Source organism: Tachyglossus aculeatus, chromosome 14 (genome assembly GCF_015852505.1).
Source record: "Tachyglossus aculeatus isolate mTacAcu1 chromosome 14, mTacAcu1.pri, whole genome shotgun sequence".
Taxonomy (NCBI): Eukaryota; Metazoa; Chordata; class Mammalia; order Monotremata; family Tachyglossidae; genus Tachyglossus; species Tachyglossus aculeatus.
The window spans coordinates 40,941,348-40,966,351 of NC_052079.1; the positions used below are offsets into that span (position 1 = coordinate 40,941,348).

The 25,004-nt window shown below is 42.1% G+C and overlaps 1 protein-coding gene across 5 annotated transcripts in view; it reads right to left on the reverse strand.

Moving 5' to 3' along the window:
* The window catches only part of ANKS1B (ankyrin repeat and sterile alpha motif domain containing 1B), a 624,779-nt gene that overhangs the window by 262,235 nt on the left and 337,540 nt on the right, over nucleotides 1-25,004 (reverse strand). The window lies entirely within an intron of this gene.

Consider the following 25,004-nt stretch of genomic DNA (forward strand, 5'->3'; position numbering starts at 1 on the left):
AAAGGCAGCAGGAAATGCAAAGCGTTAACTGGAGTCTATAGCATGGTTCACTACAGGTTCTTTTTTTATGCAGCACAGAGAAGTGTTTCTGCCGGGAGTATGCACTTTACATTGTTCTAAAAATAAATATGCATTTTTTTAACCATGTAGTAACAACAATGTATTTCATTTTAGAATTCATTTTCCTGGAAAACTGAAAAGTACATAAAAATTTCATCCTGACCCTTTAGCCCAAATAATTTCATTATTTTGCAGGAAAATATTTTCAGTAAAAAGACATATTGTTCACTCTGACATTTATCGTGGAATTTCAACTTCAGTGCACTGAATTAGCAATAAGGGTAAAATTTTACTGGGTAGAAATAAAAAGCAAATATTTTCCCAGAACAACGTAAAAATAGCAGCTAAATAGAGTTTTACTGAACGATTTATTTGATACCTGAAAGAAAACTCAAATGCCAAACTGATCATGAGAAACTACAGGTCCAACTCCATTTAGTTAGCTGACTGGGGCTTCTGACTTGCAAACAACTGAATACAGTTGAGATTTTTATTGGTATGGCTTTTCACATTGCCATTACAGCTTCTGATGTTGAAAATAGCACAAGCACATAACAATGCTTTTTTTTTCATTTTCACAGGGTAAAACTACTTGCTCTTGGCTGAGGTCTTCTGACAGTGATGGAATCTCTCACCAAGAGCAATAAACCAGTCATCACTCTGACTCTTCAAGATGAAGGACACCAATCAATCCGAGGTATTTATCGAGTGCTTACTGAGTGCAGAATACTATACTAAACACCTGGGAGAGTACAATCTAGTGAGAGGTGCTTACAATATAGTGAGAGACAGACATTTAAATAAATTACAAGTATGAGTATAAAAATGTGGACATAAGTGCTGTGAGGATTGGAGTATCAAACTGCTTAGGGGATATGGACTTTAAGGTGATGCAGATGGGAGGGGCAAGAGGATGGGGAGATGAGAGGTCAATCAAGGAAGACTTCTTGGAGGTGTAAGTTTAGTAGGACTATGAAAATGGGATGGGGGGTATTGATCTTTTGGGTATGAAAGGGAAGGGTGTTCCAGGCAGGAGGAATGACAAAGGGTCAAGACAGGGTTTGTCATAAAAAGAGATAAAATGGAGGCACAGTGAATAGATTGGTGTTAGATTAGCAAAATGCCTGGGGGTGGGGGGAGGAGGTTGCAGTGGGAGAGGATAGGTAGGAAGGAGACAACCAAGTGCCTTAAAGTCGATGGTGAAGAGTTTGGTGTGGAGATATTTAGGCTTTGGAGGAATGGGAAGTGCACAGAATGATTTCTTAGAAAAATCACCTGAGGAGCAGACGGACTGAAGTTTGGACTGTTGAGGGGGAGAGGCTGGAGGCAGGAAGATTGGCAAGAAAGGTGATGTTGTTCAGAACAGAAGTTTAGATGGGATATAGCAAGTGCTTGGCCTAGCACGGTAGCAATTTGGATGAAGAGGAAGGGGCGGATATTGTGAAGATGGAATTGAGAGGATTTGGTGACTGACAATATGACGGTTGTAGGGGAGGGATGAGTCAAGCGTAATAGCAAGACCATGGGCTTGTGAGACGGGGATAGTGGGGTTACTGTTAAAAGCGATGGGAGAGTTGTGGGGAGGAGAGGGTTTGGGTGGGAAGATGAGTTCTGCTTTGGACAGTGGGAGGTGTCAACGAGAGCAGAAGGAAATGAAAGACTGTAAAGCCGGAGAAAGTTTGGGCCTGGAGGGGAAGATCTGGAAGTCATCCAAGTAGAGATGGTAGTTGAAGCCATGGGCACCAACAAGTTCACTCAGAGTTAGGGGCAGGGAGGCAAAGGGGGTCTAATTTATTCCTATTCATGTCTGTCTCCCCTCTAAGTTGTAAGCTCATTATGGGAAGGGAATGTGACTGCTAATTCTGTTGCATTGAAAAGAGGACCCAGGGAAAGAGAGAGAAAAGGAGCCACCAGATGTATGAGGAGAACCAGGAGAGAACAGTGCCAGCTATTCCAAGAGAAGGGGGTGGTCACAGTGTCAAAAAGGGACTGATAGGTCTAGCATTGAGATTGATTATCGTGTTAGTTCCTGAGCCAGAGACATCTAGAGAAGCAGCGTGGCTCATTGGAAAGAGCACGGGCTTTGGAGTCAGAGGTCATGGGTTCAAATCCCGGCTCCGCCAATTAATTGTCAGCTGTGTGACTTTGGGCAGGTCACTTAACTTCTCTGGGCCTCAGTTACCTCATCTGTAAAATGGGGATTACGACCGTGAGCCCGAGTGGGACAACCTGATCACCTTGTATCCTCCCCAGCGCTTAGAACAGTGCTTTGCACATAGTAAGCACTTACAAATGCCATCATTATTATTATTATTATTATTATTATTATCTGCATTCTCTTGTTACTACAGGGGGCGGCTACTGGAAAGAGCACGGGCCTGGGAATCAGAGGACCTGGGTTTTAAGCCCAGCTCTGCCACTCGTCTGCTGTGAGACCTCAGGCCAGTCACTTAACCTCTCTGTGCCTCCTTTCCCTCATCTGCAAAATGGGGAGTCAAAACCTGTTCTCTGTTCTTAGGTGGTGAGCCCCATGTGAGATCTGATTATCCTGTCGACCTCAACACTTAGTACAGAGCTTGAAAATATCACAGTTATTATTATTTTTATTGTTACGATGTGTTTCCACTGGGGCATGGATTGTAACAAGTGACTAGACATGGCCAAGCAGAGTATATTTACGTTCAGGATTAACTTGTGGCTAAAGTGAGCACACCTCATGCCGATGCTGTGTCGTAGTGTCCTAACCCATCAGGCTGCTGCTTTAGTAACTGCTGCTGTCCTTGACATGTTAGCCAGCCATTTTCAGGATTCCTGCTTGGCTTGTCCACTTCATGGAACGCCTTCAGTCGTGAATCTCTGGTTAGAAAATCTGACCTCCTATGGCCTACCTCCAGCAGGTATTACCCGACCTTCAGAGACGGGACTGTTCCTGAGGTGGGAAGCTAATAATAATAATAATAGTTACTGTGGCATTTTTTAAGTGCTTACCATGCGCCAGGCACTGCGTTAAGCACCGAGGTAGATACAAGACAATTGCGTTGGACACAGTCCCTGTCCCACATGGGGGACTCGCAGTCTTAACCCCCATTCTACACATGAAGAAACTGAGGCCCAGAGAAGTGAAGTGATTTGCCCAGGGTCACACAGCAGGCAAGTGGTGGATCTGGGAATAGAACCCAGGTCCTCTGATTCCCAGACCCATGCTCTTTCCACAAGGCCACACTGCTGATTCCCAGAGCCATACCCTTCCCTCTGGACTGCTTACTGGCAGGGCTCTAGAATCGTTTTCTTACGCTGGAAACAATCAATAAATCATCAATCAGAAGTATTTATTGAGCGCTTACTCTGTACAGAGCACTGCCCCAAGTGCTTTGGAGCATGCAATAGTTACAGACGTGATAGTTTGGTTTAAATCCAATGGGTGCTGGTGATGGAGTGTACCCTCTGAGGAAGGTGGTGGAACCTCAGTTCTGAATCTTTAGGACTGAGAACCGACATGAAGGACTAGAGTGAGAGTGGCTTATGTAGCCATGCCCGCACTCCTTTGTCTCTGCCCATTTTGTGCCCACTGTGGTACAAATTTCAATGAGTGGGTACCTTGTGAAGGGCAATCGAAGGTACTTTTTGTACAGGCCCCATTTTGGCTGAATGTTTGCTTTGTGATGCCAGCACTGTGTTGTGCCAGCAAAACCACCGCAGGCTTTGACTTCCGCTTTATCAGCAGTTTTTTTTCAGGCTTCCTGCTGGGCCTGTCCATTTTGCAGAATTCCTAGGTGCTTCTCTGGTTAGGAACTGTCACCTCCAATGGCACAGCCCCAGCAAGAACTTTCCTGCTTGCAGAGCTGGCACTAGACACCAAAGTAATAACAATAACAATTGTGGTACTTGGTAAGTGCTTTACTATGTGCCAAGCACTGCATTCATTCATTCAATCATATTTATTGAGCGCTTACTGTGTGCATTTAAGTGTTTTACTATGTGCCAAGCACTGCATTCATTCATTCAATCATATTTATTGAGCGCTTACTGCGTGCAGAGCACTGTACTAAAGCACTCAGGAAAGTACAATACAGCAATAAAGACAGATAAAAGAACTGGGGTAGAAACAAGATATTCAGGTCCCACATAGGGTTCACAGTCCAAGTAGGAAGGAAACAGACACTGAATTCCCATTTTACAGTTGAGGAAACTGAGGCACAGAGAAATGACTAACCCAAAGTCACACAGCAGGTAAATGGTAGAGCTGGAATTAGAACCCATGTCCTCTGACTCTACAGCTCTTGCTCTTTCCACGAGGCCATGCTGTTTTTCTATGTCTCCTGATTCCTAAAGCTGTCTTCTCTCCACAGGACTAACACACACCTTATCTAACACTGAAATAGCCATTCAACCAGCTTTGGGTTATTCTTGGTCAGTTGAACATGGTGGTATAGAACACCCAGAAGTTGCAGAATAGGTTTCTGAATTGATTCCTTAAGTTAACCAATATGAAAGGGCAAAAAACCCCAACAAAAAAAAAAACACAATTTCAAAGATAGAATAAAGAGAAATGCTGCAGCAGCAGTCTCTAAACCATTTCCAGATGTATAAAATATTTGGGAGGGCTATAATCTGTATGTGACTGAATAGACTGGGCTGTCAATTTTCAGACATTTTTAGGTTAAATTTTTATTCTTGTCACTCTGATTCTGTAATTTTTTTCTTTTTTCTTTCTTCTGTACTTTCTCACCCACCCACCATCTTTGACCCAGATCTCCCACATCAGAAGTGTACTGCAGTGATAGGGAAATCATAGACAACCCGGAGCAGAATATCTCCCTCAGAGGAATAACAAGCTTGGCCTCCAAAGGGCTGGGCCCAGAATGACAAAAATCAAGTGATACTGGCCCGAATCCAAAAGGTAACAATAATAATAATAATAACTGTGGTATTGGTTAAGGGATGACTATGCTCCAGGCACTGTACTAAGCACTGGGTACAGGCTAGGTTAGCCGCTTGCTAGTCTATAACTCCTACAACAAATAACTGGCTTCCAGACCACCTTTGTTCTTCAGATATCATCAAGTTAAGACGTTACATTACAGCCTGCTCTAAGTGGGTCACATGAAAGGGAGCTTGGACTCTCATCTGAGCTTCGTCTACAAGTCTGGCCCACTGCCTTGGGCCCGAAAAACAACATCTCCTAAAGATCTACTCCCCCTTGGATAACCCCACGTTTTGACGGGTTCACAGTTTGCTTTAAAAATGAAACTATTTCTAAAGGAAAGGCAGGGTTCGTTCTTCTGGCTATATATGCTTTTAGAAAAATGGTACAATTTGGTTCTCCCTCCAGTTTTATAGGAATAACAGGACAAAATTGTTTTAAAAGTGACATCTGGTGACCCAGCCTTCGGGGGATAAATGATTCAAAATTTGGAAATCATTGGGTTATTTTTATTTTAAAAGTCCTTGTTCCCTGCCCGTCTTTAGGCTTCAAATAGTCACAGGACAGAAAAGCAGAAGGGATGTCTACAAAACAGTCATTCCTCGAGGACAATGGCTTGGCTAGCTAACAATTTTAGACCTAATTAGAAAACAGCATAATTTCATTTTTCATGCTTGATTTCCCTCCCATTCAACTGAGCTTTAATTCATTCAATTCATTCATTCAATCGTATTTATTGAGAGCTTACTGTGTGCAGAGCACTGTACTAAGCGCTTGGAAATCACAATTCGGCAACAGATAGAGACAATCCCTACCCAAAAATGGGCTCACAGTCTAGAAGCAGGAGACAGAGAACAAAACAAAACAAGTAGACAGACATCAATTAGAGAAGCAGCGTGGCTTAGTGGAAAGGCACGGGTTCGGAAGTCAGAGGTCATGGGTTCTAATCCCGGCTCTGCCACTTGTCAGCTGTGTGACTTTGGGCAAGTCACTTCTCTGTGCCTCAGTTACCTCATCTGTAAAATGGGGATTAAGACTGAGCCCCATGTGGGACAACCTGATAATCTTGTATCTACCCCAGTACACAGAACAGTGCTTGGCACCAGTAAGCACTTACCAAACACCATCATTATTATTATTATTATTATTCTTATTATCAATAGCACAAAAATAGATAAATAGAACTATAGATATATACACATTATTAATAAAATAAATAGAATAAAAAAATACGTACAAATATACACAAATGCTGTGGGGCGGAGAAGGGATGATGGGGAGGGGAGGAAAAGGGTGGGCTCAGTTTGGAAGGCCTCCTGGAGGAGGTGAGCTTTCAGTAGGCCTTTGAAGGTGGGGAAGAGGGCTAGTTTGGCAGATGTGAAGAGGGACGGCATTCCAGGCCAGAGGTAGGGCGTGGGTCGGGGGTTGATGGTGGGACAGGTGAGAATGAGGCCCAGTGAGGAGGTTAGCAGCAGAGGAGTGGAGTGTGTGGGCTGGGCTGTAGAAAAAGAGAAGGGAGGTGAGGTAGGAGGGGGCAAGGTGATAGAGAGGTTTGAAGCCACTAGTGAGGAGTTTTTGCTTCATGCGAAGGTTGATAAGCAATAAGCAACCACTGGAGATTTTTGAGGAGGGGCGTAACATGCCCAGAGCGTTTCTGCAGAAAGGTAATCCAGGCAGCAGAATGAAGTACAGACTGAAGCAGGGAGAGACAGGAGGATGGGAGATCAGAAAGGAGGCTGATGCAGTAATCCAGTAGGGACAGGATGAGAGATTGTACCAACAAGGTAGTAGTTTGGATGGTGAGGAAAGGGTAGATCTTGGCGATGTTGTGAAGGTGAGACTCGCAGGTTTTGGATGTGGGGGGTGAATGAGAGCGGAGTCAAGGATGACACGAAGGTTGCGGGTTTGTGAGATGGGAAGGATGGTAGTGCCATCCAGAGTGACGGGAAAGTCAGGGAGAGGACAGGGTTTGGGTGCCAAGATAAGGAGTTCAGTTTTGGATATGTTGAGTTTTAGGTGGCGGGCGGACACCCTGGTGGAGATGCCCTGAAGGCAGGAGGAGATACGAGCCTGGAGGGAGGGAGATAGAACAAGGGAGGACATGTAGATTTGGGTGTCATCTGCATAGAGATGACAGTTGAAGCCGTGGGAGCAAATGAGTTCACCAAGGGAGTGAGTATAGATGGAGAACAGAAGGGGACCGAGAACTGACCCCTGAGGAACCCCGACAGATAGGGGATGGGAGGGGGAGGACTGAACAGACTCAGGGTCCATTTTCATGGAGGAGAAACATTGATAATAAGCTGTAACAGGGAGCTGAACGTCACTCAGTCAATCATATTTATAATAATAATGATGGTATTTGTTAAGTGCTTACCATGTGCCGAGAACTGTTCTAAGCACTGGGATAGATACAAGGTTATCAGGTTGTCCCACATGGGGCTCATAGTCTTAATCCCCATTTTACAGATGAGGTAACGGAGGCACAGAGAAGTTAAGTGACTTGCCCAAAGTCACACAGCTGACAAGTGGCAGAGCTGGGATTAGAATCCACAATTATTGAGTGCTTAATGTGTGCACTGTACCAAGCAATTGGGGGAGTACAATATAAAAATAAACAGACACATTCCCTGCCACAACGAGATTACAGTCCAGAGGGGGAGACAGACAAGTGTCCCAGAGCATTGGGGCCCTAGAATCAATCCAGGGCGCACCGTCTCCCTTCCCTGTCCACCACTGAGAAAGTGAAGAAGCACTAGAAGCAGAGTCGCTCAGTGGAAAGAGCCCGGGCTTTGGAGTCAGAGGTCATGGGTTCAAATCCCGGCTCTGCCAATTGTCAGCTGTGTGACTTTGGGCAAGTCACTTTTAACTTCTCTGGGCCTCAGTTACCTCATCTGTAAAATGGGGATTAAGACTGTGAGCCCCCCATGGGACAACCTGATCACCTTGTAACCTCCCTAGCCCTTAGAACAGTGCTTTGCACATACTAAGCACTTAATAAATGCCATTATTATTATTATTATTAAGAAGCCCCATTCTGCTGTGCTGAAGTGGGCGAAAGATGCTTCCTCCACTGTTAGAACATTGGGAAGTGGGTTTTTTTGTTGTTTTTTTATGGTATTTGTTAAGCACTTTACTACTTTAAGCACTGAGGTAAATACAAGCTAATCAGGTTGGACACAGATCAGGTCCCACAGTGGGGCTCACAGTCTTAATCTCCATTTTACAGAGTAGGTAACTGAGGCCCAGAGAAGTTAAGTGACTTGCCCAAGGTCACACAGCAGACATGTAGCAGAGCCAAGATTACAACCCAGGTCCTCCTGACACCCAGGCCCTTTCTCTAACCACTAGACCATGCTGCTTCTCCTGCTTCTCAATGCACCCAGTGCACTGAGGCTACCATGCCAGGAACAGTGAAAAACCAGAGGGTTTTTCCTCCAGGCAGTAGTGTTCTTCTCTCTCTGTTGTTGAAATGATTTTTGTCAAATGTACCCTTTTATTTATAGTATTGATAAGGCATTGACTGTGAGTCAAGTGCTAGGGTTCATGCAAGATAATTAGATTAGACACAGTTCCCGCCCCACATGGGGCCCACACTCTAAGAGACTGGGAGAATACACTGTTATTTCCTCCTTGGCATTTCTTCCTCCGTTTCCTCCGTTTAGGTGGGAGTCTCTGAAGGGCTAGGGAGGGGCCCCATCTGAATTAATATCGTTGTTCACTTGTCCTATCTTAGTACAGAGCTTGGCACAAAGTATGTGCTTAACAAGTGCCATAATTAAATATGTTTTAAAAGGAACCTCACTGCAAAATGCTCAATCTAAAATCTGGAGGAAGAGTAGCGGAAAACTAAAAAAGATAAAGAGCATATTTTCTCAAACACGTTTGGGGGACAACTTTCTGCACAATGAAACCCAAATTAAGGCAGGACCAATGCAAAATGTAGTTCCTGCTCTACAAATTCAACTGAAATTCAGGTTTCAGTTCAGTTGAGAACCTGGGACTTTTATTTTTAAGTAAATGCTCGGCGGAAAATGTTAAGAATTCAAAACCCTGAACATTTGTCGTTGCATCCCAGAGAAAATTTCACAAACCTCACACAATAAGAAGGGAAACAAACTGTACCCACTGAGTTCAAATAATAAAATTAAGGAAAGTCAGTGCCAAAATACCAAAACTAATGCAGATTCATTTTCCCAGACACCTCAGGGGACTTCTTCATTAATCCGGATATTTCACCCATCCTAATTTTCCTCCCACAGAGGAAAGAAAATGGGATGGACTCTTTGCCATACACTTCTGTGGGAGCAGGGGACAGTTTTGGCCCTCCTTCCCTCCACAATGATGTTGGCAGCACAGGTACCCTCTGTAGAGTTTCTCCATTAAACTGTAAACTCCTTGAGGGCACAGTTTAGTTCTTTTACTTTATCTCTAAGTTCCCAAGCCCTAGAATAGCATTCTGCATGCAGTTCATGTAAGGAAACTTCAACACTGGGTAAGTCCAATGGTATATCCAACAGAGGATTCTATCTCTGATAGTGGAACAGGATGCTTAGTGAAACTATGAGATAGCCGACCACCTGGAAATCAAACCTCCTGGCTACGAAGGGGCCACACAACATCAATAACACACAGCAGGCATCCATTAAATTCTACTTTTGATAATGATGACCAGATAATGGTGAATACAAGAGATGAGTGCCATTTGGGAAGTGTTTCCCCTTCTGCGCTGGCACTGAACGTATCTATCAACTCTGTTATATTACTCTCTTCCAAGCACTTAGTACAGTGCTCTGCACACAGTAAGCGCTCAATAAATATGTTTGATTAAGAGCAGGCAGGAACTTCTGAAGATCCTGTCAGGGCCGAGGCCACTGCTCTTCCACTCCTCCCTGTGATTCCTCCTGAATTTGCCCATGACAGAGTCCAGTTAGGGATTATGGCTGGTTCCAGCAGGGAACACTGGAGGGAGTGGAGAGATGGCTGTATCTATCATCATCAATCGTATTTATTGAGCGCTTACTGTGTGCAGAGCACTGTACTAAGCGCTTGGGAAGTACAAGTTGGCAACATATAGAGACAGTCCCTACCCAACAGTGGGCTCTAGCTTTTCCCTCTCCCTCCACCTCCATCCTCCACACCCCGCAATGTGGGCATTTTCTGGAGAGAATGCTGAGGGGAATTCTGCTCATCATCAAGCAGAATAGGATTTTTGGATGAAGGTTCAGCATTAACATTTGATTTCTTCCTTTCAAAGTGTGATTTCAATGACATTTCATACCCGTACAGGACTTCTAAAAATTTCTTTATAGTGGCATTGGCTTAAAAGTTTTTCCCAAAACAAAAACTGGGAAAAAAAATATATCTTTGATTTGAGAGTTAAAATAATAGACCATAAAAACTTCACTCTAATATATAAACATACATTTAGGAAATTTTGAAAGTGCTTTGAAAATCATTATAATGATAGCAGAAGAAAAAGTTTACTGTTACTGTACATATAGCATGAGTCAGAAATAGGGTCCCAACTAATGGGATTTCATTCCATCTTACACCTGAAAAAGTGTTATTCATCTTCGCAATCATGACCAAATGAAACCTATAAAAATTTTCATTTTATGTGCAGTTAATCTTCCCTTGTTCCTACTTTTATAGTGTGGAAGAAAAAATCCTTGCAATGAAATATTAGATCAATATTACCTATACTGCTCTCAATATTAGATGAGCCAGTGCCCACATGTGATTCAATTCATTGGTTTTCAAGCACTGTTTTTCAAAATAACATGTTTATACAATCTTCAAAAGGTTACTCTTACATTCTTGGAGTACAACTCAATGCTGGCTTCTTTGAAAGCCAAAGTTTTATCAATAAAATCTTTTGCATATAAAGAAAATTATATTAGGACTGTGCCTGCATTTTATCTTTTTTCCCTTCTAAATGTACATTTTTATACATGGAAACTGAAATGTCAGACATATTTACTTAATGCCAATGTCATAATAAATTGAAATGGTTTTCTAAATCTCACTCATGGGTATGTTGAGGAGATGAGCTTCCGTTTTCACCTGCTAGTTATATTAATCTTGCCATACAACTACTACTCTATTGTTCTTTTTCAAAATAGATTGATGATTGACTAGAAGGGTTATATTTTGTTTACTAACTAACCAAGGGGATAAAACCTTTGTTTAACAATTCACTAGTATAAGGCATTTTCAAGTACTACTGACAGCCTTGTGGCTGTTACTAAAAACATGTTTCATCATGCCTTTAGAGAAATAAATACTTCACAATTTTATAGGCATGTTTCATCTATTATAAAAATGTATTTGACACTTTTCATTTCCTTATGTCATATAAAGCAATGTCACCTAAAATGCTATGAAATCATATTTATTCAACATTCCCAGTTCAGAATGTCCAAGTACCTTACTGATAATAGGTAATTAACTTCACACCATTTATTTCCCACCTAAGACACCTTCCTTTGTCAGTTTCTCCAAACTGTGCACCTCCTCTCCTTCAAAGCCCTTCTAAAATGCCACTTCCTCCTGGAAGCACCTTCTTGGTCATAATGTTCCCTCAATCACCTCAGTGATCCAGTACTCATATTTATTGATCATCCATTATTTTTGATATCCACTACTGTTTTTATATAGTCACTTTGTGCATTTTCATCAGTATATCAGTATAAGAATCAATATCATCAGTTTTTGTTGAGCATTTACCGTGCATAGAGCACAGTTATATGTACTTGGGAAATGTCCAAAAGACACACAAGACATTCCATACAAATTCACTGCCCTCAAAGAGCAATCAATTCATTCATTCATTCGTTCATTCAATCATATTTATTGAGCACTTACTGTGTGCACAGCACTGCAGTAAGCACTTGGAATAGCACGATATAACAACAAAAAAACACATTATGTGCCCACAATGAACTTACAGTCTAGACATCAATACAAATAAATAAAATTACATCTATGAACATAAGTGCTGTGGGGCTGAGAAGGGGGGGAAGAGCAAAGGGAGCAAGTCAGGGCAAAGCAGAAGGGAATGGGAGATGAGGAAAAGTGGGGCTTAGTCTGGGAAGGCCTCTTGGAGGAGATGGGCCTTCAATAAGGCTTTGAAGGGGGGGTGAGTAACTGTCTGTAGGATTTGACAAGGGAAGGGTGTCCCAGGCCAGAGGCACAATGTGGCTAAGGGTCAGCGGTGAGAAAGGCGAGATTTGATACTATAGACTAGGGCTAAGGAAGAGAAGGGTGAGGGGGTTTGGGGAAATAATTAATAAAAAGAATCCTATTTCAGAGGCAGAGCAGCTATCAGCCCAACAGTCTTAAACAGCACTTTTTTCCTCTCTCTGTTTAATTGACATGATTCTCTGTTCCACTGAACAACCCAGCTGCTTGTGTAGGGGACCTTGTACGGCCTCCTAAACAGGTAAACAGGGAATTTTTTTCCCCAAGTTATTTTAGACTAAACACAATTTGGTTCTTGGTTTTGAATGACGACTACAGGTCATGAGGATAAGTCTTGGGCAATGGTTTGACTAGAAGTCTCCTGACATATAATAAGGGACTGCACCCGGTCCTTTAACTAAAGGCAAGTTTTTTCACTGATCCATCATCATCATCATCAACATCAATCGTATTTATTGAGCGCTTACTGTGTGCAGAGCACTGTACTAAGCGCTTGGGAAGTACAAGTTGGTAACATATAGAGACAGTCCCTACCCAGCAATGGGCTCACAGTCTAAAAGGTGGAGACAGAGAACAAAACCAAACATACTAACAAAATAAAATAGAATAGATATGTACAAGTAAAATAGAGTAATAAATATGTACAAACATATATACATATATACAGGTATACAATGATCCATCCATTGAAGACAAAAGCAAAAGTTCTACAGAAATATTTACCAGCAGGTTAGGTGAGCGTTAAAACCATCTAATCTGTGATCGTACAAAAATATCTAAAAATCCAGTTTCATAAAGGCTCTAGGCAATGACAGATTCTGCATGAAGCAAGCCTTATAACTGGTTGAAAAAAGTTCACAGAAATCAAATTCCAGAGTGCTAATGGTATTTAAATGGTATCAAAGCCTAATGATGATAATGACTTTTGATTATCTTTACCAGTTAATATCAGGGGTAGATGATACCTGTAGTTTTAATAGCAATTCAGCATGGTGGAACTTTAAAACCCATAAAGGCAAAGTTTTGCCATCAGTGTGACTCCAAACAGCCTAAGAGTCTTGCTATTTGTTCTTAGTTGGGCTGGAATCCTTCCACTCCCTTTCCCGCCTCCCCCACATGTCTGCTGTGTGACCTTGGGCAAGTCACTTCACTTCTCTGTGCCTCAGTTCCCTCATCTGTAAAATGGGGATTAAGACTGTGAGCCCCACATGGGACAACCTCATATCCTTGTGTTCCCCCCAGCGCTTAGAACAGTGCTTTGCACATAGCAAGCGCTTAACAAATACCAACATTATTATTATTATTATTATTTCCCATCCTGCCACCACGAAGCAGGGCAGAGTAGTTGGTTCTAATGTCAACTGTCACCTGTTTTGTTACCTTGGGTGAGTCACTTAACCTCTTTGTACCTCAGTTTCTTTTTCTGTACAGTGGGGATTAAATACCTGTTCTCTCCCCACCCCACCCCAATCTTAGACTATGAGCCATCATGTAGAAAAGGGACTGTGTACATAGCTATGAATTATATAATATAAATAACTTATTTATATTAATGCCTGTTACCCCCTCTTGATGGTAAGCTCATTGTGGGTAGGGAATATGTCTTCCAACTCTGTTGTATTGTACTCTCCCAAGTGCTTAGTATGCTGCTCTGCACACAGTAAAAACTCATTAAATACCACTGATTGATCTTGTATCTACCACAACACTTAGTACAGTGTTTGGCACATTGTAAGCACAAATACCATATCTATTATCATTATTATTACTTGAGGGCAATTATATTTAGTCTATATTCTCTGTGTCCATTTCAGACACTATTTGCCCATTTCAGTATCTGCATCTAACTGATCACAAAGGTCTCTATTAAATACAAAGGATCTCAAATCAGGGATGGTCTCTAATTGGAGCAAGAGTCTCTAACGAGTTTAAGGAGGCTAATTTGTCTGTAATGCCCTCTTTTAATGAGGGGAATGGAATATAATAAGATTTGTTGCCTCTGGGACAACACATGATTTCAAACATATAGATCAGCTTAGATTAGTGCTAATGTTGGACAGCCCTTAGGTTTGTGTCCCAAACAGATTCAGATCAAAAACAGATTTTTCTACTGAAAAATCACCTTCTGATCAATCAATTCTAGTGTCATAATCTACTATCATGGACTGGGCCCAAATTTATCTTTTACATGAACATTCTCTAGCCAGCTTATACTGCTTCAGTTTATACTGAAGCAAAAAGAAATAATCCATAAACTACTGCTACAGGTGGTAAATGCCTTGGAAAATACATTTAGACAAAAGCCAGGGATTCAACTAACACTTTTGCAAGGTGAGAAATTTACTGAGGTTTCAGATAAAACTAATTGTCTCCTCACCAGATTCTGGATTGGCTTTCCCGGAAACAAAATTGAATCTGAGGCTCAGAAATAGACCATCTTTCTTAAATGAAATGTGGTTGGTTTCAATTAGTAAGGGATCAAATGAGCCTGAAGTCATCCACCTACGAGACGGGTTCATTTCCTTTTTATCTAATCTATGTCCCCACATAGTGTTTTCCACCCTGTGGGCATTGGGTTACAGTTTGATGGCGATGACTGCATGTCGTAGGTCCTGGAGATCCGTCAGACAAAACCACTTTGGTGTATGAGAACGACTTATAGCCCTGGAAGCAAGGAAGCCTAATCATCTCCATAGCACTCTTCCAGGCCTTGAGTAGTGGTAGAGTCAGGGAAAGTGGGCTCAGAGGCAGAAGGAATTTCCTCTTCTGCAGTCCAATATTACTCCTCTGACTTCTGGTTGCTTAGAGAAGCACAGAGGAAGAAAATGGAATTTGGGTTCTGAAGCAATATGGGAAAGAAAATCCCTGGCTAGAACCCTCTGTCTCCATATCTCTCATAGGTGATGTATGACCAATGCTCACCCCAAATGGCAAAGGATGAGAAAATGTGCACTGCTGTATTTCCAAGCAAGCTTGCATGGGATTCTCAATAATAATAATAATAATAATGGCATTTATTAAGCGCTTACTATGTGCAAAGCACTGTTCTAAGCGCTGGGGAGGTTACAAGGTGATCAGGTTGTCCCACGGGGGTGCTCACAGTCTTAATCTCCATTTTCCAGATGAGGGAACTGAGGCCCAGAGAAGTGAAGTGACTTGCCCAAAGTCACACAGCTGACAATTGGCAGGGATGGGATTTGAACCCATGACCTCTGACTCCAAAGCCCGGGCTCTTTCCACTGAGCCACGCCCGGGGATATAATTTCACCATCAGCAGAAAGGCTTAGGAAGAAGCAGCATGGTCTAACGGAAACAGCAAGGGTCTGGGAACCAGAGGATCTGGGTTCTAATCCCAGCCGTGCCTGATAGCTGCTGTGTGTTCTTGGGCAAGTCACTTAACTGCTCTGAGCATCAGTTTCCTCATCTGTAAAATGGAGATTAAATGCCAGTTATCCCTCCCCTTAGACTGGGTGCATTGTAGGGGTCAGAGACTATGTCCAACTTGTTTATCCTGTATTTGCCACAACAGCTATTACAGTACTTGGCACATACTAAGTACTTAAATACTATTATTATTATTATTATTATTATTATTATTATTATTATTATTATCTCTTTCTCTTTGTGAAAAGTATCAAGAATCATTTTGGGGAGGAATTTAAGCCACTCCTTTCCTTTTGGAAAACATTTGCAACATCACTTAAAAAGAGCTTGTCCATGATTATTAAAGACATTTTACCTTGACCAAGTTCTTTGCTTCAGTGCTGTAGAAACTCAGTAAATATAACCTTATGATAATGAGACTAGCGAACAAGAGTCTGTTGTACTTTCTTAAGAGTTTAGCACAATGCTCTAAAAGAATAAACCCACAGTAAATATTGTTGATTGACTGAATATCCATTTCTGCCCAGGACTGAGTATAGCCTCTCTAATTCACACTAAAAGAGCAGCAGATTATCTGGCTGGCATTTTTCTGTCAAATGAGACACCAGAACATATCACCAAGAGATTGTTGAGGAGAAGATGGACAAACATGGTATTTACTGTGTGCAGAGTACCATACTAAGCACTTGGAAAAGTACAATACAACAGATTGGGAGACATGAACCCTGTCCTCAGGGTCCTTACAATCTAGGGAGGGAGTTTGCAGTCCAGTGAGCTGCCGATCTTCTTATTGCCTGGAATTGGGAGGGTCATATGGATGACCTTTTGAGGGCTTTTTATGGTATTTGTTAAATGCTTACTATGTGCCAGGCACTGTTTTAAATGTTGGGGAAGATACAAGCTAATCACAGTCCATGTCCCTCGTGAAGCTCACAGTCTTAAGAGAAGTGAAGTGATTAGCCCAAGGTCAAACAGAGGACAAATGGTGGAGCCTGTGCTTCTTGAGGGAGTTTACTATCTAGTGAGTTACAGACCCCCATGAGGAGGATCTTCTGAATGAGTTTTTGAGTCGCCTTCCAGCAAAGTCTTATTCTGTTCTGCAAGGGGTGCTGGGGCTCTAAGCTTTGTCATCCCAGATTCAAACGAATAGGGAGACTTGAAAACTGGAGGGAGCTAGACAGCCATGGTGGTTCCAGGCTGGGAGACCTACTCATCTGGTGCTATGTCTTTTTGTCCCGGGAACCCTCAAACCCGTATGATCCTCCCAATTCCAGGCAACACCCACAGTTGCCTGCTTGAGCCCCTGAAATCTCGTCACCAGCCTTTTGATTCCCCTATGGCATTTCTTGTTCCTAAGCCAGTAGCTGGTTTAGGTTTGGGCACCGCCATGGGAGAAAACACAACTTTTGTATCACCAGGTCAGAATTCTGATCATTTTGGCTGAGCAGACACTGTCAATTTAGGCTGTTCTTTTGTCCAATATTGCAATCTCAGGAGCATTTTTGGGAAAGCGGCACTATATGGATATAAAAATTAGAACTGCCCAGAGGGAAATAAAATGAGATGCCCACGATAGAGCAGGCACCTTACTGCTGACAAAAGAAGGGTGCCACCTCAGATTAGGGTAAAGGGCTGGAGAGGAAGAAGGAACCTGGGGTGCCTGGAGGAGAGGAAGAGAGAGTGTTTGCCATTCTGCTATCTCCAGACTCACAGCTCTGCATGGAACCAGGTCCCCTGACAGCAACTTGGAATGGCAGCGAAGCAACGGGAGCTGAGAGCCTTATGCATCATTTCCTGTTGGCACCTCAAGTTCAATACATCTAAAACTGACCTCCTCACTTGCCCCCTCACATCCTCTCTGCCACCTAAATTCCCATCACAAATGGGCAAAGATTGACCTTTCCCAGGCCATTAGTATAGGGCTCAGCCTAGAGTAAGCATTTGATTAATTCTACTGACTGATTACCAACTGCAAGCCCACATTCTTCGCATCATCCTTGACTTCCTCTCTTTCAACCCCTAGATTGAGGTTGCCACCAAATCCTGTCAGCTCTTCCACCAAATCATTTCTAGATTTTGCCCCTTCCTCTCTATCCAAATGACCGCCACCCTGGTGCAGGAACTTGTCATATACTAGCTTGACTACTGCAATTGAAACTTCTGGGTTCAAAGTGCTCACTCAACTTTTGCCTCCTACTATCCACTCTCTTCTCCCACTACACCCCAGCTCACAGTCTTCATTCCTCCCAAGCAAACCTACTCACTGTACCTTGTTCTCATCTCTCCCATCACTGACCTCTTGCTCACACCCTCCCATCTGCCTGAACCTCCCTTCCCCTTCATATCCGACAAACCACAGCTCTCCCCTTCTAAGATCAGAGCCTTTTTGAGATCCTATCTCCTTCATGATTAATCTCTCTTCTCATCACTTCATATCGCCCAACTGCTACTTTTCTTTAATGGTATTTGTTACCGAGTACTGGAGCAGATACAAGATAATCAGATTAGAAACCAGTCCACGCCCCATATGGCGCTCGCGATCTTAATCCCCGTTTTACAGATGAGGTAACTGAGGCACAGAGAAGTTAAGTGACTTGCCCAAGTTCACACAGAGGACAAGTGGCAAAGCTGGGATTAGAACCCAGGTCCTCCGACTTCACTTGTTCTGTGCCACCTATGCACTTATGTCCTCACAACCCACAAAGCGTTTAAGTATCTTGTATCCGTATTACTGTCCATATCTGTGTTTGTTAACCCTTCTTAACTGTAACCTCTTTGAGAGCAGGGATTGTATCTTTCAATGTTATTGGACTCTCCCATGTCTTTGCAACGTGCTCGACACCCAGTAGTTATTCACTAAATGCGATTGATTGATTATTGACATCCACAGTGCTTAAAGTTGATCAGCTATAGGCATATACAAAAGGTCACAGAGGCTGAGTTTGAATTTATGCTTGATTACTTACATGCGGTAAACTGATGAAATGATATTTTGTAAAAACAATGTTGCTTTCTAATCACTTAAATTTCAGAAATTTCAGGAATTTCTACACTTAGGGGTTTCTTTCAAAAAATATCCTTAGGTCAGTGGGGAGGGAGCTCCACCTCACATTTGACAAAACTCCCCTTTTTTAGGGTCTACATATAGTCTCCAGACATAAAACAATAACATCTGGAAAGAAAATTGTAGGCAACTTGAAAAAAAAAAATCTGTGGAGTAAAATGTTGGGATTTGATTCAAAAAATTGGTGCATTTCAAAATGGATAAATTGGTCCCTGGGGATAGTTTGGTATATCAATTCTATTAAGTTTGTTAAAGAGACCTGTAAGCCTTTGGGAGAGAGCATAAGCATTATAAAAATGTGGGATATTAATAGCAGTAGATTTTGAAGGTGATCCTCTGCGACTTTGTTAAGCATCATCCACTGACTATGCGGGAATTTTATGGCTAAAACCCTTGCTTGCAATAGACGAACCATTTACGCTCTGATTTCTCTGGTCTCCAGAATAGTTGCCCTAAGATTCAATAAATCAGTAAAATACACAGACTTTCAAATAAGCCTTTTTTTCATTTTCCAGGCATTTTCTGGCAGTACGTTAATCCAATTATTTACTATTTGTTCTGGCTATCATATTTATACTATCTTAAAAATGTGCTCAGTATTATGAAGGGCACTATTCAAGTTACGTATCTTTCTGAAAACAGTTGGCTATATAATTATTTCTTTCTTAAGCAATTTACATGCACAAATAGGCTCATTTCCAGTAAAAACGATGAACCGCCTCATGAGACATTAGACAGGTTAGTTTTCATTAGACAATATTTTAAATAATTGGAAAATATACTTAGATAGATTTTACCCTTACTAAAACAAACTGGTCTGCCATTTGTCAGTTGTGTGACCTGGGGCAAGTCACTTAACTTCTCTGTGCCTCAGTTTCCTCAACTGTAATATGGGGACTATGAGCCCTATGTGGGACATGGACTGTGTCCAACCTGATTAGCATATATTTATCCCAATGTTTAGTACAGTGCCTGGCACACAGTAAGGGCTTAACAAATACCAAAGAACAAAAGATGACATTTACCATCTGAGCACAAAGCAAAACTTCGTCCATTTAAATTAACTAGCTATAGGTCACGGCAACCAATTTTCCAAACCCCATACCATCTAGCTCGCGGCTTACAAATTTTCCCAGTCTATCTTCTTTTTATTTTCAAATATGGAATTATTTGGTCATAATGCCCTTCGAGATGCTTACAATATTGAATTTAGACTATTCTTTGTTTCTGAAAGGCTAATTTGATTTCTACTTCCCTTTAGGGATGACTATGAAATTGGTAGGCACAACAAAGAAATATTTCCAAAACCAATTTTTTGACAATTTGACACATGCTGAAATGGACAAAAGGAGATTAAATAGTCAGTGTATATTTCATATGCACCTAAAAGTCCTTGCACACTAAGTCTACTGGTATATGCAGGAAATACTACTGCCTTGGGCCCTACTTTCCTCTGAGAGGTTTCTTCTGCTCCCAGAGTAATGTACGGGGGTGAGGCCGAGGATAAACAATTAAACAACTTGGTGAGAATCCTCTCCCAATCTCCTCACCCCATTCCATATCTCTGACCTCCCTTAGTTTGGTCATGTCATCTTGACACGATTTGGGAATCACTTGAAACACGGTCACTTTATTGTAGTGGATTATAGACTTCATTTCCATGGAGTGAAATTGGCATGGAAGAGATCAAATAGGAATAAATCCACATGCGATATTCTTTAAAATTTCTGACTTCCCATTAGAATTTTAATTGATGTTTGAAATCCAGGTCTATTATGAATATTATCATTAGGTTATCTTTTATGTAAACAGGGAGTTAATCCTTTTTCATCAGAATCGACAGAAGTTTTATAACGTTAAAAAAATGCTTCCTCTAGCTAAAAATGGCACAGATTATCCAATTAGTAACAGAAGCTTTGAAAGTAGTTTAGTAAAATGCGAGAAGAAATGCTAAGAAATGTTTTATTTGGAGCTGCTAAATTCCAATAGGGCTGGGTTCTTTATGAACTTAAAATGGTGGATTTAGATTCTATTATACTTCCTTTTCATTCCTTAATTAATGCATTTTACATATTTCAATTCCAGTATTATCGCCTCCTGAAATCTCAGCTAGCCAAGTTGTATACATTATTCAGATTCCTAGTCTGTAGCTCATCAAGAATTTAAAATACCACTGACTTCCAGATATCTCATCAGGGTAAGCAAGTAACTCTAATGCTCAGTTTCTTACCTGTTTATGGAAATTGATCACGGATTTCAATTACCTGAATGCTATCATTATTACAAAGATCATGTCACGGTCAGAAATTGATTTGACCAAACAACCTATGTCTGGTTGTACTAACCAACACATGTTTCAAAGTAAAGCTCTGGTGCAATCTGCTATTTTTGTTCTATAAAAAACACATAGAAAAAAAAGAAATAAGAAATAGAGAACTGCACAGAGCTGAAATGCTAATGAAAATGCCACAGAAGTGAAACCTAGGGCAGATTTACAGAAAATTAGCAAATACTGGTAGGAGTAAGGTCAAGGAAGTTAGAGCAGGAAATGTGAATCAACTTTCAAAAGACAAAAACAGAAAAAGAAAAACATTCTTTAGGTATACCAAGAACAGGGGACAAATTAGGGGGAATGTTGCTTCTTTATTATATAGGAAGATGATGATGGATGGTAGATGAAATCAAATAGGTGAAGATGATTAATGTGTTCCAGACCTCCATCTTTATTAAAAAGAAACAGGGAACCGGGAAAGGGGGCACACTGCTAGGGAAGATAAGTGGGATTTTGGAGGCATCAAATGAAAAGATATTTAAATGCACTTATGTATTCAAATCTCTTGACCTCTTTTCATAAGGGTAAGAGCATCCTGATGATACATTCCAGTCTCGAGAATACACATTTTACTGAAATACCCCAAGAAGTACCATGCAAGGCAGTAAGACTGTCAAGATCGCTCCAGTAAGAACTTGAGAGGGCCAAATTGCAAGACCGGGAGGGTGGGCGGGGGGGAGATTTCTACACCATATTTAGCCCATCTCATAGGGAAGAAAGGAGGGAAAGGCACAACCGGAAGGGCTTAGGGATTCTCTTGGGATTTGTAGAGCAGAGAAAATGAAAATTGCAGTCTGAGGAGTCTGGTTAGGAGGAGGGTAAATACACTGAGAAGTGAGGACTTTCTGTGAACAGTTACGCTCCTAAGCATTGAGGTTTATGAGGGGAGGAGAATACATTTTACTCCGGAGAATTAGGAAAACAAGTTACTACTTATTAAAACATCCTACTAGGTAGAATTCCATGGCTTTAGCTGGGTCTCACCAGGATTCAGATTCCCCAGGAATTCCAGCATATTGCTCCTGGGCCTTCATTCATTCATTCATTCAATCGTATTTATTGAGCGCTTACTGTGTGCAGAGCACTGTACTAAGCATTTGGGAAGTACAAGTTGGCAACATATAGAGACGGTCCCTACCCAACAGCGGGCTCACAGTCTAGAAGTCCTCATCTTACTCATCCTTCTACTGCACCTTCCCCTTGGAAGCCCTCCTCTCTACTTATTGCAGCTGAGGCTGGAGCTCCCCCACAGGGACCTACAGCAAGAAGTCAACAATAGAATGACTAAAACTCTATTGTTTCCCACAAACCTGCCAAAGGAAAATTGTTCATTCATTCATTCATTCATATTTATTGAGCACTTACTGTGTGCAGAGCACTGTACTAAGCGCTTGGGAAGTACAAGTCGGCAACATATAGAGACGGTCCCTACCCAACAACGGGCTCACAGTCTAGAAGGGGGAGACAGACAACAAAACAAAACATGTGAACAGGCGTCATTAGAATAAATAGAAGTAAAGCTAGATGCACATCATTAACAAAATAAAATGAATAGAATAGTAAATATGCAAAAGTAAAATAGAGTAATAAATCTGTACAAACATATATACAGGTGCCGTGGGGAGGGGAAGGCGGTAGGGCGGTGGGGAGGAGGAGAAGAAGGAGGGGGTTCAGTCTGGGAAGGCCTCCTGGAGAAGGTGAGGTCTCAGTAGGGCTTTGAAGGGAGGAAGAGAGCTAGCTTGGTGGATGTGCGGAGGGAGACATTCCAGGCCAGGGGGAGGACGCAGGCCGGGGGTCGACAGCGGGAAAGGCGAGAATGAGGTACAGTGAGGAGGTTAGCGGCAGAGGAGCGGAGGGTGTGGGCTGGGATGTAGAAGGAAAGAAGGGAGGTGAGGTAGGAGGGGGCGAGGTGATGGACAGCCTTGAAGCCCAGAGTGAGGAGCTTTTGCCTGATGCGTAGATTGACTGGTAGCCACTGGAGATTTCTGAGGAGGGGAGTAACATGCCCAGAGCGTTTCTGCACAAAGATGATCCGGGCAGCAGCGTGAAGTATAGACTGAAGTGGGGAGAGACAGGAGTATGGGAGATCAGAGAGGAGGCTGATGCAGTAATCCAGTCGGGATAGGATGAGAGATTGAACCAGCAGGGTAGTGGTTTGGATGGAGAGGAAAGGGAGGATCTTGGCGATGTTGCGGAGGTGGGACCGGCAGGTTTTGGTGACGGATTGGATGTGAGGGGTAAACGAGAGAGCAGAGTCGAGGATGACACCAATTGTTGATAGCTCAGTAATGAAGCAGTGTGGCCTACTGGAAAGAGCACGAATCTGGGAGTCAGTAGACCCGGGTTCTCTAGACTGTAAGCTCAATGTGGGCAAGGAACGTATCTACCAACTATTATACTGAACTCTTCCAAATGCTTAGTACAGTGCTCTGCTTACAGCAAGTGCTCAATAAATATGATTGATCAATTATGACTCCGCTGTTTGCCTGCTGTGAGACCTTGGGCAAATTATTTAACTTCTCTGTGCTTCAGATGCCTCACTATAAACTGGGGATAAATACCTGTTCTCCCTCCCTCCCACAATGGGAGACCCATGTGAGACAGGGACAGGATCCAATCTGCTTATATTGTAACTACCCCACCACTTACTTCAGTGCTTGGCTCATCGTAGGTGCTAACAAATACTATTATTATTATTAAGGTCTCTAACCAGCGGAGAATATCTGAGGTGGGTGGAAGCAGTATGTAGTGTTTGTCACTCTGGGCTACCTTTCAGTGTACAGTTGCCCTGTGCTGCACATCTGCCCTTGATGACTTCTTCCTCATTGCCTTACTGTCTTTTGGCTCTTGAATTTAATCCACTATTAAAAACTAACAGTTCTTCTCTTCAGTATTCTCCAGATGTGCCCCTTCCTTATTCGCCCAAAGAGCCATGAACCTGATCAATCTCTCTTCATAATGCAGTTAAAAATACTTTGTCACCCCTCCCGGTATGGATCCCCCCAGTTCTGTCTCTCCTGCTTCAATCTGCAATAGAGGGTACTGCCAGGATCATCTTCCTGAATTGCCATTCCGAACCCATCTCTTCCTGCCTCAGACGCTTCCAGTTGCCTCATCTCCCTCCACACCAAGCAAAACTCCTCCCAATTGGTTTCGAAGAAGTCCGTCAACTCTCCCCACTTTATTTAGCAGATTCCTTAACCTGCTACCTTCCAGCTCACGTACTTTGCTCCTACCAAGCTCAACCAACCCTACCTCATTCATGCTGTTCTCTGGACTGAAAAGCCTTCTCCAAGCTCAATGACCCCAAATTCTCCCCATCTTCAAAGCCTTTCTAGAATCCCAAACTGGTCTTTTCATCCACAGCGATGTAAACATGATCTTATCTGAAGGGTCATCTTTGAACCCCAAAGTTCAAAGAATACCTTCCCAAAGATTATCTTCCAACAGTCAATCTGTCATCCTCAGCAATTGGGTATTTCAGTCACATTTATTTATTTATTTACTGACATATTTATTTGTCTATTCAATTATTTATTCACTTATATCCTTGTTCTTCTTCCGGCTCTCACTACTTATAAATATTTTGGGTCAGTACGCCTACCCTATTCTGATCACACATTCACTGACAGCATGAAACATGTGCCTTCTATTGTTCCTTCCCAATGCTTCCAACCATGCTTATAAATGCCAATTAATACTACGGTTCTATTGAATGACTGATGTCCCAAGTTTGAAACATCTAGTGAATAGGCAGTACCGTCCCCAAATCAGTATGTCTATATTTTGGGGTTCGAAGATGACCCTCCAAATAAGATCATATTTACATCGATGTGTGTGGATGAAAAGACCGATTTGAGACTAATAATCACTCCCACACATGGCATACAAAAGGTCACTTATTGCTGGGATGCTATATTTGCTATTGTCATTAATTCTGTCTCTTGAAATTCCTGCTCTAAGGGAGTCATACATTTTGCTGCACACTTCCCTGGTCTGGAAGGCTCCTAAAGGTGCCTGGCAGTCTACACTTATGC